The 12,903-nt window shown below is 52.0% G+C and overlaps 10 non-coding genes across 10 annotated transcripts; all 10 read right to left on the reverse strand.

Moving 5' to 3' along the window:
- Positions 1 to 123: 123 nt before the first annotated feature.
- On the reverse strand, positions 124 to 196 carry trnar-ccu. Its single transcript has one exon. It is a non-coding gene; the product is annotated as a tRNA-Arg (tRNA).
- A 1,205-nt stretch (positions 197 to 1,401) lies between these two features.
- Positions 1,402 to 1,474, reverse strand: trnar-ccu. Its single transcript has one exon. It is a non-coding gene; the product is annotated as a tRNA-Arg (tRNA).
- A 1,317-nt stretch (positions 1,475 to 2,791) lies between these two features.
- Positions 2,792 to 2,864, reverse strand: trnar-ccu. The gene has a single exon. It is a non-coding gene; the product is annotated as a tRNA-Arg (tRNA).
- A 1,317-nt stretch (positions 2,865 to 4,181) lies between these two features.
- Positions 4,182 to 4,254, reverse strand: trnar-ccu. The gene has a single exon. It is a non-coding gene; the product is annotated as a tRNA-Arg (tRNA).
- Positions 4,255 to 5,571: 1,317 nt separating this feature from the next.
- On the reverse strand, positions 5,572 to 5,644 carry trnar-ccu. Its single transcript has one exon. It is a non-coding gene; the product is annotated as a tRNA-Arg (tRNA).
- A 1,316-nt stretch (positions 5,645 to 6,960) lies between these two features.
- Positions 6,961 to 7,033, reverse strand: trnar-ccu. Its single transcript has one exon. It is a non-coding gene; the product is annotated as a tRNA-Arg (tRNA).
- A 1,315-nt stretch (positions 7,034 to 8,348) lies between these two features.
- On the reverse strand, positions 8,349 to 8,421 carry trnar-ccu. Its single transcript has one exon. It is a non-coding gene; the product is annotated as a tRNA-Arg (tRNA).
- A 1,313-nt stretch (positions 8,422 to 9,734) lies between these two features.
- Positions 9,735 to 9,807, reverse strand: trnar-ccu. The gene has a single exon. It is a non-coding gene; the product is annotated as a tRNA-Arg (tRNA).
- Positions 9,808 to 11,123: 1,316 nt separating this feature from the next.
- trnar-ccu lies at positions 11,124 to 11,196 on the reverse strand. Its single transcript has one exon. It is a non-coding gene; the product is annotated as a tRNA-Arg (tRNA).
- Positions 11,197 to 12,502: 1,306 nt separating this feature from the next.
- Positions 12,503 to 12,575, reverse strand: trnar-ccu. The gene has a single exon. It is a non-coding gene; the product is annotated as a tRNA-Arg (tRNA).
- Between the last annotated feature and the right edge of the window lie 328 nt (positions 12,576 to 12,903).

The raw sequence follows: 12,903 nt of genomic DNA on the forward strand, positions 1-12,903 counted from the left end.
CTTGACACCTCACCACACATCGCCAGGCTGCCAGTAAAACAGTACTAGCAGAGGATGGTTTCGATCCATCGACCTCTGGGTTATGGGCCCAGCACGCTTCCGCTGCGCCACTCTGCTCTCCCACACCCCAGATGGGACTCGAACCCACAATCCCTGGCTTAGGAGGCCAGTGCCTTATCCATTAGGCCACTAGGGCTTCACATACCATGAGGTCACCAGCTAGGAGGACAGACAGCAAGTTTCACTACAGAGAAAGGGAAAAATACAGGAAACACAATGTGTGGTTTTTAAATCAATGGGCCCAGCAGGCTTCCTCTGCGCCACTCTGCTCTCCCACAATCCCTGGCTTAGGAGGCCAGTGCCTTATCCATAAGGCCAATAGGGATTCACATCCCATGAGGTCACCAACTAGGAAGACATACAGTAACTTTCACTATAGAGAAAGGGACCAATGTGTGGTTTTGAATCACTGGCACCACGCTGCCCATAAATCACTGTTAGCAGAGGATGGTTTCGATCCATCGACCTCTGGGTTATGGGCCCAGCACGCTTCCGCTGCGCCACTCTGCTCTGCCACTTTGCAGATGGGCCTCGAACCCACAATCCCTGGCTTTGAATCACTGGACACAGCAGGCTTCTGCTGCGCCACTCTGCTCCCCCGCACCCCAGATGGGACTCTAACCCACAATCCCTGGCTTAGGAGGCCAGTGCCTTATCCATGAGGGGAATAGGGCTTCACATCCCATGAGGTCACCAACTAGGAAGACATACAGCAACTTTCACTATAGAGAGAGGGACAAATACGGGAAGCACAATGTGCGGTTTTGAATCACTGGGTCAGAAGTCTATGAAGATTCTCAGTCATCCAGGTCATAGTTATCCAACGAAGGTTAAAATCAGGGGCAACTGGACTTGGTTGAAGACACTGGAAGACGTTTCGTCCCTCATCCAAAGGACTTCTTCAGTTCTGACTGACTGGCAGGGAAACTCAGCTATTTCACCTCAGTGGGGGCGTTATCCCGGGTCATCGATACCGCTGGTTCGTAAGTGTTCCTTGTTGCTGTGACGACAGTCGTTACAGTCGTTACAGTCGTTAAGACTACTTGTGGCCAAGACTGAACGACCTTCGTTGGTATCTTCACCTGAGGTCAATAGGTTACGTTTGTTGAGTTTCCTGGGAAGAGATGAAAGGACAGCATTGTAAGTGGGGGATAAGTGGTGGCGTAGACCCCCTCCCCTGTTCAATGACGGCTTCTCAACCCTGGTGTAGATGGCTTCCTTGACACCTCACCACACATCGCCAGGCTGCCAGTAAAACAGTACTAGCAGAGGATGGTTTCGATCCATCGACCTCTGGGTTATGGGCCCAGCACGCTTCCGCTGCGCCACTCTGCTCTCCCACACCCCAGATGGGACTCGAACCCACAATCCCTGGCTTAGGAGGCCAGTGCCTTATCCATTAGGCCACTAGGGCTTCACATACCATGAGGTCACCAGCTAGGAGGACAGACAGCAAGTTTCACTACAGAGAAAGGGAAAAATACAGGAAACACAATGTGTGGTTTTTAAATCAATGGGCCCAGCAGGCTTCCTCTGCGCCACTCTGCTCTCCCACAATCCCTGGCTTAGGAGGCCAGTGTCTTATCCACAAGGCCAATACGGCTTCACATCCCATGAGGTCATGCACCACTCTGCTCCCCCACACCCCAGATGGGACTCTAACCCACAATCCCTGGCTTAGGAGGCCAGTGCCTTATCCATAAGGCCAATAGGGATTCACATCCCATGAGGTCACCAACTAGGAAGACATACAGTAACTTTCACTATAGAGAAAGGGACCAATGTGTGGTTTTGAATCACTGGCACCACGCTGCCCATAAATCACTGTTAGCAGAGGATGGTTTCGATCCATCGACCTCTGGGTTATGGGCCCAGCACGCTTCCGCTGCGCCACTCTGCTCTGCCACTTTGCAGATGGGCCTCGAACCCACAATCCCTGGCTTTGAATCACTGGGCACAGCAGGCTTCTGCTGCGCCACTCTGCTCCCCCGCACCCCAGATGGGACTCTAACCCACAATCCCTGGCTTAGGAGGCCAGTGCCTTATCCATGAGGGGAATAGGGCTTCACATCCCATGAGGTCACCAACTAGGAAGACATACAGCAACTTTCACTATAGAGAGAGGGACAAATACGGGAAGCACAATGTGCGGTTTTGAATCACTGGGTCAGAAGTCTATGAAGATTCTCAGTCATCCAGGTCATAGTTATCCAACGAAGGTTAAAATCAGGGGCAACTGGACTTGGTTGAAGACACTGGAAGACGTTTCGTCCCTCATCCAAAGGACTTCTTCAGTTCTGACTGACTGGCAGGGAAACTCAGCTATTTCACCTCAGTGGGGGCGTTATCCCGGGTCATCGATACCGCTGGTTCGTAAGTGTTCCTTGTTGCTGTGACGACAGTCGTTACAGTCGTTACAGTCGTTAAGACTACTTGTGGCCAAGACTGAACGACCTTCGTTGGTATCTTCACCTGAGGTCAATAGGTTACGTTTGTTGAGTTTCCTGGGAAGAGATGAAAGGACAGCATTGTAAGTGGGGGATAAGTGGTGGCGTAGACCCCCTCCCCTGTTCAATGACGGCTTCTCAACCCTGGTGTAGATGGCTTCCTTGACACCTCACCACACATCGCCAGGCTGCCAGTAAAACAGTACTAGCAGAGGATGGTTTCGATCCATCGACCTCTGGGTTATGGGCCCAGCACGCTTCCGCTGCGCCACTCTGCTCTCCCACACCCCAGATGGGACTCGAACCCACAATCCCTGGCTTAGGAGGCCAGTGCCTTATCCATTAGGCCACTAGGGCTTCACATACCATGAGGTCACCAGCTAGGAGGACAGACAGCAAGTTTCACTACAGAGAAAGGGAAAAATACAGGAAACACAATGTGTGGTTTTTAAATCAATGGGCCCAGCAGGCTTCCTCTGCGCCACTCTGCTCTCCCACAATCCCTGGCTTAGGAGGCCAGTGTCTTATCCACAAGGCCAATACGGCTTCACATCCCATGAGGTCATGCACCACTCTGCTCCCCCACACCCCAGATGGGACTCTAACCCACAATCCCTGGCTTAGGAGGCCAGTGCCTTATCCATAAGGCCAATAGGGATTCACATCCCATGAGGTCACCAACTAGGAAGACATACAGTAACTTTCACTATAGAGAAAGGGACCAATGTGTGGTTTTGAATCACTGGCACCACGCTGCCCATAAATCACTGTTAGCAGAGGATGGTTTCGATCCATCGACCTCTGGGTTATGGGCCCAGCACGCTTCCGCTGCGCCACTCTGCTCTGCCACTTTGCAGATGGGCCTCGAACCCACAATCCCTGGCTTTGAATCACTGGGCACAGCAGGCTTCTGCTGCGCCACTCTGCTCCCCCGCACCCCAGATGGGACTCTAACCCACAATCCCTGGCTTAGGAGGCCAGTGCCTTATCCATGAGGGGAATAGGGCTTCACATCCCATGAGGTCACCAACTAGGAAGACATACAGCAACTTTCACTATAGAGAGAGGGACAAATACGGGAAGCACAATGTGCGGTTTTGAATCACTGGGTCAGAAGTCTATGAAGATTCTCAGTCATCCAGGTCATAGTTATCCAACGAAGGTTAAAATCAGGGGCAACTGGACTTGGTTGAAGACACTGGAAGACGTTTCGTCCCTCATCCAAAGGACTTCTTCAGTTCTGACTGACTGGCAGGGAAACTCAGCTATTTCACCTCAGTGGGGGCGTTATCCCGGGTCATCGATACCGCTGGTTCGTAAGTGTTCCTTGTTGCTGTGACGACAGTCGTTACAGTCGTTACAGTCGTTAAGACTACTTGTGGCCAAGACTGAACGACCTTCGTTGGTATCTTCACCTGAGGTCAATAGGTTACGTTTGTTGAGTTTCCTGGGAAGAGATGAAAGGACAGCATTGTAAGTGGGGGATAAGTGGTGGCGTAGACCCCCTCCCCTGTTCAATGACGGCTTCTCAACCCTGGTGTAGATGGCTTCCTTGACACCTCACCACACATCGCCAGGCTGCCAGTAAAACAGTACTAGCAGAGGATGGTTTCGATCCATCGACCTCTGGGTTATGGGCCCAGCACGCTTCCGCTGCGCCACTCTGCTCTCCCACACCCCAGATGGGACTCGAACCCACAATCCCTGGCTTAGGAGGCCAGTGCCTTATCCATTAGGCCACTAGGGCTTCACATACCATGAGGTCACCAGCTAGGAGGACAGACAGCAAGTTTCACTACAGAGAAAGGGAAAAATACAGGAAACACAATGTGTGGTTTTTAAATCAATGGGCCCAGCAGGCTTCCTCTGCGCCACTCTGCTCTCCCACAATCCCTGGCTTAGGAGGCCAGTGTCTTATCCACAAGGCCAATACGGCTTCACATCCCATGAGGTCATGCACCACTCTGCTCCCCCACACCCCAGATGGGACTCTAACCCACAATCCCTGGCTTAGGAGGCCAGTGCCTTATCCATAAGGCCAATAGGGATTCACATCCCATGAGGTCACCAACTAGGAAGACATACAGTAACTTTCACTATAGAGAAAGGGACCAATGTGTGGTTTTGAATCACTGGCACCACGCTGCCCATAAATCACTGTTAGCAGAGGATGGTTTCGATCCATCGACCTCTGGGTTATGGGCCCAGCACGCTTCCGCTGCGCCACTCTGCTCTGCCACTTTGCAGATGGGCCTCGAACCCACAATCCCTGGCTTTGAATCACTGGGCACAGCAGGCTTCTGCTGCGCCACTCTGCTCCCCCGCACCCCAGATGGGACTCTAACCCACAATCCCTGGCTTAGGAGGCCAGTGCCTTATCCATGAGGGGAATAGGGCTTCACATCCCATGAGGTCACCAACTAGGAAGACATACAGCAACTTTCACTATAGAGAGAGGGACAAATACGGGAAGCACAATGTGCGGTTTTGAATCACTGGGTCAGAAGTCTATGAAGATTCTCAGTCATCCAGGTCATAGTTATCCAACGAAGGTTAAAATCAGGGGCAACTGGACTTGGTTGAAGACACTGGAAGACGTTTCGTCCCTCATCCAAAGGACTTCTTCAGTTCTGACTGACTGGCAGGGAAACTCAGCTATTTCACCTCAGTGGGGGCGTTATCCCGGGTCATCGATACCGCTGGTTCGTAAGTGTTCCTTGTTGCTGTGACGACAGTCGTTACAGTCGTTACAGTCGTTAAGACTACTTGTGGCCAAGACTGAACGACCTTCGTTGGTATCTTCACCTGAGGTCAATAGGTTACGTTTGTTGAGTTTCCTGGGAAGAGATGAAAGGACAGCATTGTAAGTGGGGGATAAGTGGTGGCGTAGACCCCCTCCCCTGTTCAATGACGGCTTCTCAACCCTGGTGTAGATGGCTTCCTTGACACCTCACCACACATCGCCAGGCTGCCAGTAAAACAGTACTAGCAGAGGATGGTTTCGATCCATCGACCTCTGGGTTATGGGCCCAGCACGCTTCCGCTGCGCCACTCTGCTCTCCCACACCCCAGATGGGACTCGAACCCACAATCCCTGGCTTAGGAGGCCAGTGCCTTATCCATTAGGCCACTAGGGCTTCACATACCATGAGGTCACCAGCTAGGAGGACAGACAGCAAGTTTCACTACAGAGAAAGGGAAAAATACAGGAAACACAATGTGTGGTTTTTAAATCAATGGGCCCAGCAGGCTTCCTCTGCGCCACTCTGCTCTCCCACAATCCCTGGCTTAGGAGGCCAGTGTCTTATCCACAAGGCCAATACGGCTTCACATCCCATGAGGTCATGCACCACTCTGCTCCCCCACACCCCAGATGGGACTCTAACCCACAATCCCTGGCTTAGGAGGCCAGTGCCTTATCCATAAGGCCAATAGGGATTCACATCCCATGAGGTCACCAACTAGGAAGACATACAGTAACTTTCACTATAGAGAAAGGGACCAATGTGTGGTTTTGAATCACTGGCACCACGCTGCCCATAAATCACTGTTAGCAGAGGATGGTTTCGATCCATCGACCTCTGGGTTATGGGCCCAGCACGCTTCCGCTGCGCCACTCTGCTCTGCCACTTTGCAGATGGGCCTCGAACCCACAATCCCTGGCTTTGAATCACTGGGCACAGCAGGCTTCTGCTGCGCCACTCTGCTCCCCCGCACCCCAGATGGGACTCTAACCCACAATCCCTGGCTTAGGAGGCCAGTGCCTTATCCATGAGGGGAATAGGGCTTCACATCCCATGAGGTCACCAACTAGGAAGACATACAGCAACTTTCACTATAGAGAGAGGGACAAATACGGGAAGCACAATGTGCGGTTTTGAATCACTGGGTCAGAAGTCTATGAAGATTCTCAGTCATCCAGGTCATAGTTATCCAACGAAGGTTAAAATCAGGGGCAACTGGACTTGGTTGAAGACACTGGAAGACGTTTCGTCCCTCATCCAAAGGACTTCTTCAGTTCTGACTGACTGGCAGGGAAACTCAGCTATTTCACCTCAGTGGGGGCGTTATCCCGGTCATCGATACCGCTGGTTCGTAAGTGTTCCTTGTTGCTGTGACGACAGTCGTTACAGTCGTTACAGTCGTTAAGACTACTTGTGGCCAAGACTGAACGACCTTCGTTGGTATCTTCACCTGAGGTCAATAGGTTACGTTTGTTGAGTTTCCTGGGAAGAGATGAAAGGACAGCATTGTAAGTGGGGGATAAGTGGTGGCGTAGACCCCCTCCCCTGTTCAATGACGGCTTCTCAACCCTGGTGTAGATGGCTTCCTTGACACCTCACCACACATCGCCAGGCTGCCAGTAAAACAGTACTAGCAGAGGATGGTTTCGATCCATCGACCTCTGGGTTATGGGCCCAGCACGCTTCCGCTGCGCCACTCTGCTCTCCCACACCCCAGATGGGACTCGAACCCACAATCCCTGGCTTAGGAGGCCAGTGCCTTATCCATTAGGCCACTAGGGCTTCACATACCATGAGGTCACCAGCTAGGAGGACAGACAGCAAGTTTCACTACAGAGAAAGGGAAAAATACAGGAAACACAATGTGTGGTTTTTAAATCAATGGGCCCAGCAGGCTTCCTCTGCGCCACTCTGCTCTCCCACAATCCCTGGCTTAGGAGGCCAGTGTCTTATCCACAAGGCCAATACGGCTTCACATCCCATGAGGTCATGCACCACTCTGCTCCCCCACACCCCAGATGGGACTCTAACCCACAATCCCTGGCTTAGGAGGCCAGTGCCTTATCCATAAGGCCAATAGGGATTCACATCCCATGAGGTCACCAACTAGGAAGACATACAGTAACTTTCACTATAGAGAAAGGGACCAATGTGTGGTTTTGAATCACTGGCACCACGCTGCCCATAAATCACTGTTAGCAGAGGATGGTTTCGATCCATCGACCTCTGGGTTATGGGCCCAGCACGCTTCCGCTGCGCCACTCTGCTCTGCCACTTTGCAGATGGGCCTCGAACCCACAATCCCTGGCTTTGAATCACTGGACAGCAGGCTTCTGCTGCGCCACTCTGCTCCCCCGCACCCCAGATGGGACTCTAACCCACAATCCCTGGCTTAGGAGGCCAGTGCCTTATCCATGAGGGGAATAGGGCTTCACATCCCATGAGGTCACCAACTAGGAAGACATACAGCAACTTTCACTATAGAGAGAGGGACAAATACGGGAAGCACAATGTGCGGTTTTGAATCACTGGGTCAGAAGTCTATGAAGATTCTCAGTCATCCAGGTCATAGTTATCCAACGAAGGTTAAAATCAGGGGCAACTGGACTTGGTTGAAGACACTGGAAGACGTTTCGTCCCTCATCCAAAGGACTTCTTCAGTTCTGACTGACTGGCAGGGAAACTCAGCTATTTCACCTCAGTGGGGGCGTTATCCCGGGTCATCGATACCGCTGGTTCGTAAGTGTTCCTTGTTGCTGTGACGACAGTCGTTACAGTCGTTACAGTCGTTAAGACTACTTGTGGCCAAGACTGAACGACCTTCGTTGGTATCTTCACCTGAGGTCAATAGGTTACGTTTGTTGAGTTTCCTGGGAAGAGATGAAAGGACAGCATTGTAAGTGGGGGATAAGTGGTGGCGTAGACCCCCTCCCCTGTTCAATGACGGCTTCTCAACCCTGGTGTAGATGGCTTCCTTGACACCTCACCACACATCGCCAGGCTGCCAGTAAAACAGTACTAGCAGAGGATGGTTTCGATCCATCGACCTCTGGGTTATGGGCCCAGCACGCTTCCGCTGCGCCACTCTGCTCTCCCACACCCCAGATGGGACTCGAACCCACAATCCCTGGCTTAGGAGGCCAGTGCCTTATCCATTAGGCCACTAGGGCTTCACATACCATGAGGTCACCAGCTAGGAGGACAGACAGCAAGTTTCACTACAGAGAAAGGGAAAAATACAGGAAACACAATGTGTGGTTTTTAAATCAATGGGCCCAGCAGGCTTCCTCTGCGCCACTCTGCTCTCCCACAATCCCTGGCTTAGGAGGCCAGTGTCTTATCCACAAGGCCAATACGGCTTCACATCCCATGAGGTCATGCACCACTCTGCTCCCCCACACCCCAGATGGGACTCTAACCCACAATCCCTGGCTTAGGAGGCCAGTGCCTTATCCATAAGGCCAATAGGGATTCACATCCCATGAGGTCACCAACTAGGAAGACATACAGTAACTTTCACTATAGAGAAAGGGACCAATGTGTGGTTTTGAATCACTGGCACCACGCTGCCCATAAATCACTGTTAGCAGAGGATGGTTTCGATCCATCGACCTCTGGGTTATGGGCCCAGCACGCTTCCGCTGCGCCACTCTGCTCTGCCACTTTGCAGATGGGCCTCGAACCCACAATCCCTGGCTTTGAATCACTGGGCACAGCAGGCTTCTGCTGCGCCACTCTGCTCCCCCGCACCCCAGATGGGACTCTAACCCACAATCCCTGGCTTAGGAGGCCAGTGCCTTATCCATGAGGGGAATAGGGCTTCACATCCCATGAGGTCACCAACTAGGAAGACATACAGCAACTTTCACTATAGAGAGGGACAAATACGGGAAGCACAATGTGCGGTTTTGAATCACTGGGTCAGAAGTCTATGAAGATTCTCAGTCATCCAGGTCATAGTTATCCAACGAAGGTTAAAATCAGGGGCAACTGGACTTGGTTGAAGACACTGGAAGACGTTTCGTCCCTCATCCAAAGGACTTCTTCAGTTCTGACTGACTGGCAGGGAAACTCAGCTATTTCACCTCAGTGGGGGCGTTATCCCGGGTCATCGATACCGCTGGTTCGTAAGTGTTCCTTGTTGCTGTGACGACAGTCGTTACAGTCGTTACAGTCGTTAAGACTACTTGTGGCCAAGACTGAACGACCTTCGTTGGTATCTTCACCTGAGGTCAATAGGTTACGTTTGTTGAGTTTCCTGGGAAGAGATGAAAGGACAGCATTGTAAGTGGGGGATAAGTGGTGGCGTAGACCCCCTCCCCTGTTCAATGACGGCTTCTCAACCCTGGTGTAGATGGCTTCCTTGACACCTCACCACACATCGCCAGGCTGCCAGTAAAACAGTACTAGCAGAGGATGGTTTCGATCCATCGACCTCTGGGTTATGGGCCCAGCACGCTTCCGCTGCGCCACTCTGCTCTCCCACCCCAGATGGGACTCGAACCCACAATCCCTGGCTTAGGAGGCCAGTGCCTTATCCATTAGGCCACTAGGGCTTCACATACCATGAGGTCACCAGCTAGGAGGACAGACAGCAAGTTTCACTACAGAGAAAGGGAAAATACAGGAAACACAATGTGTGGTTTTTAAATCAATGGGCCCAGCAGGCTTCCTCTGCGCCACTCTGCTCTCCCACAATCCCTGGCTTAGGAGGCCAGTGTCTTATCCACAAGGCCAATACGGCTTCACATCCCATGAGGTCATGCACCACTCTGCTCCCCCACACCCCAGATGGGACTCTAACCCACAATCCCTGGCTTAGGAGGCCAGTGCCTTATCCATAAGGCCAATAGGGATTCACATCCCATGAGGTCACCAACTAGGAAGACATACAGTAACTTTCACTATAGAGAAAGGGACCAATGTGTGGTTTTGAATCACTGGCACCACGCTGCCCATAAATCACTGTTAGCAGAGGATGGTTTCGATCCATCGACCTCTGGGTTATGGGCCCAGCACGCTTCCGCTGCGCCACTCTGCTCTGCCACTTTGCAGATGGGCCTCGAACCCACAATCCCTGGCTTTGAATCACTGGACACAGCAGGCTTCTGCTGCGCCACTCTGCTCCCCCGCACCCCAGATGGGACTCTAACCCACAATCCCTGGCTTAGGAGGCCAGTGCCTTATCCATGAGGGGAATAGGGCTTCACATCCCATGAGGTCACCAACTAGGAAGACATACAGCAACTTTCACTATAGAGAGAGGGACAAATACGGGAAGCACAATGTGCGGTTTTGAATCACTGGGTCAGAAGTCTATGAAGATTCTCAGTCATCCAGGTCATAGTTATCCAACGAAGGTTAAAATCAGGGGCAACTGGACTTGGTTGAAGACACTGGAAGACGTTTCGTCCCTCATCCAAAGGACTTCTTCAGTTCTGACTGACTGGCAGGGAAACTCAGCTATTTCACCTCAGTGGGGGCGTTATCCCGGGTCATCGATACCGCTGGTTCGTAAGTGTTCCTTGTTGCTGTGACGACAGTCGTTACAGTCGTTACAGTCGTTAAGACTACTTGTGGCCAAGACTGAACGACCTTCGTTGGTATCTTCACCTGAGGTCAATAGGTTACGTTTGTTGAGTTTCCTGGGAAGAGATGAAAGGACAGCATTGTAAGTGGGGGATAAGTGGTGGCGTAGACCCCCTCCCCTGTTCAATGACGGCTTCTCAACCCTGGTGTAGATGGCTTCCTTGACACCTCACCACACATCGCCAGGCTGCCAGTAAAACAGTACTAGCAGAGGATGGTTTCGATCCATCGACCTCTGGGTTATGGGCCCAGCACGCTTCCGCTGCGCCACTCTGCTCTCCCACACCCCAGATGGGACTCGAACCCACAATCCCTGGCTTAGGAGGCCAGTGCCTTATCCATTAGGCCACTAGGGCTTCACATACCATGAGGTCACCAGCTAGGAGGACAGACAGCAAGTTTCACTACAGAGAAAGGGAAAAATACAGGAAACACAATGTGTGGTTTTTAAATCAATGGGCCCAGCAGGCTTCCTCTGCGCCACTCTGCTCTCCCACAATCCCTGGCTTAGGAGGCCAGTGTCTTATCCACAAGGCCAATACGGCTTCACATCCCATGAGGTCATGCACCACTCTGCTCCCCACACCCCAGATGGGACTCTAACCCACAATCCCTGGCTTAGGAGGCCAGTGCCTTATCCATAAGGCCAATAGGGATTCACATCCCATGAGGTCACCAACTAGGAAGACATACAGTAACTTTCACTATAGAGAAAGGGACCAATGTGTTTTTGAATCACTGGCACCACGCTGCCCATAAATCACTGTTAGCAGAGGATGGTTTCGATCCATCGACCTCTGGGTTATGGGCCCAGCACGCTTCCGCTGCGCCACTCTGCTCTGCCACTTTGCAGATGGCCTCGAACCCACAATCCCTGGCTTTGAATCACTGGCACAGCAGGCTTCTGCTGCGCCACTCTGCTCCCCCGCACCCCAGATGGGACTCTAACCCACAATCCCTGGCTTAGGCCAGTGCCTTATCCATGAGGGGAATAGGGCTTCACATCCCATGAGGTCACCAACTAGGAAGACATACAGCAACTTTCACTATAGAGAGAGGGACAAATACGGGAAGCACAATGTGCGGTTTTGAATCACTGGGTCAGAAGTCTATGAAGATTCTCAGTCATCCAGGTCATAGTTATCCAACGAAGGTTAAAATCAGGGGCAACTGGACTTGGTTGAAGACACTGGAAGACGTTTCGTCCCTCATCCAAAGGACTTCTTCAGTTCTGACTGACTGGCAGGGAAACTCAGCTATTTCACCTCAGTGGGGGCGTTATCCCGGGTCATCGATACCGCTGGTTCGTAAGTGTTCCTTGTTGCTGTGACGACAGTCGTTACAGTCGTTACAGTCGTTAAGACTACTTGTGGCCAAGACTGAACGACCTTCGTTGGTATCTTCACCTGAGGTCAATAGGTTACGTTTGTTGAGTTTCCTGGGAAGAGATGAAAGGACAGCATTGTAAGTGGGGATAAGTGGTGGCGTAGACCCCCCCCCTGTTCAATGACGGCTTCTCAACCCTGGTGTAGATGGCTTCCTTGACACCTCACCACACATCGCCAGGCTGCCAGTAAAACAGTACTAGCAGAGGATGGTTTCGATCCATCGACCTCTGGGTTATGGCCCAGCACGCTTCCGCTGCGCCACTCTGCTCTCCCACACCCCAGATGGGACTCGAACCCACAATCCCTGGCTTAGGAGGCCAGTGCCTTATCCATTAGGCCACTAGGGCTTCACATACCATGAGGTCACCAGCTAGGAGACAGACAGCAAGTTTCACTACAGAGAAAGGGAAAAATACAGGAAACACAATGTGTGGTTTTTAAATCAATGGGCCCAGCAGGCTTCCTCTGCGCCACTCTGCTCTCCCACAATCCCTGGCTTAGGAGGCCAGTGTCTTATCCACAAGGCCAATACGGCTTCACATCCCATGAGGTCATGCACCACTCTGCTCCCCCCACCCCAGATGGGACTCTAACCCACAATCCCTGGCTTAGGAGGCCAGTGCCTTATCCATAAGGCCATAGGGATTCACATCCCATGAGTCACCAACTAGGAAG

The sequence above is a fragment of the Micropterus salmoides genome, unplaced genomic scaffold (assembly GCF_014851395.1).
Source record: "Micropterus salmoides isolate LMB-PRFRI ecotype aquatic unplaced genomic scaffold, ASM1485139v1 Ms_hic_scaffold_1698, whole genome shotgun sequence".
NCBI lineage: Eukaryota > Metazoa > Chordata > Actinopteri > Centrarchiformes > Centrarchidae > Micropterus > Micropterus salmoides.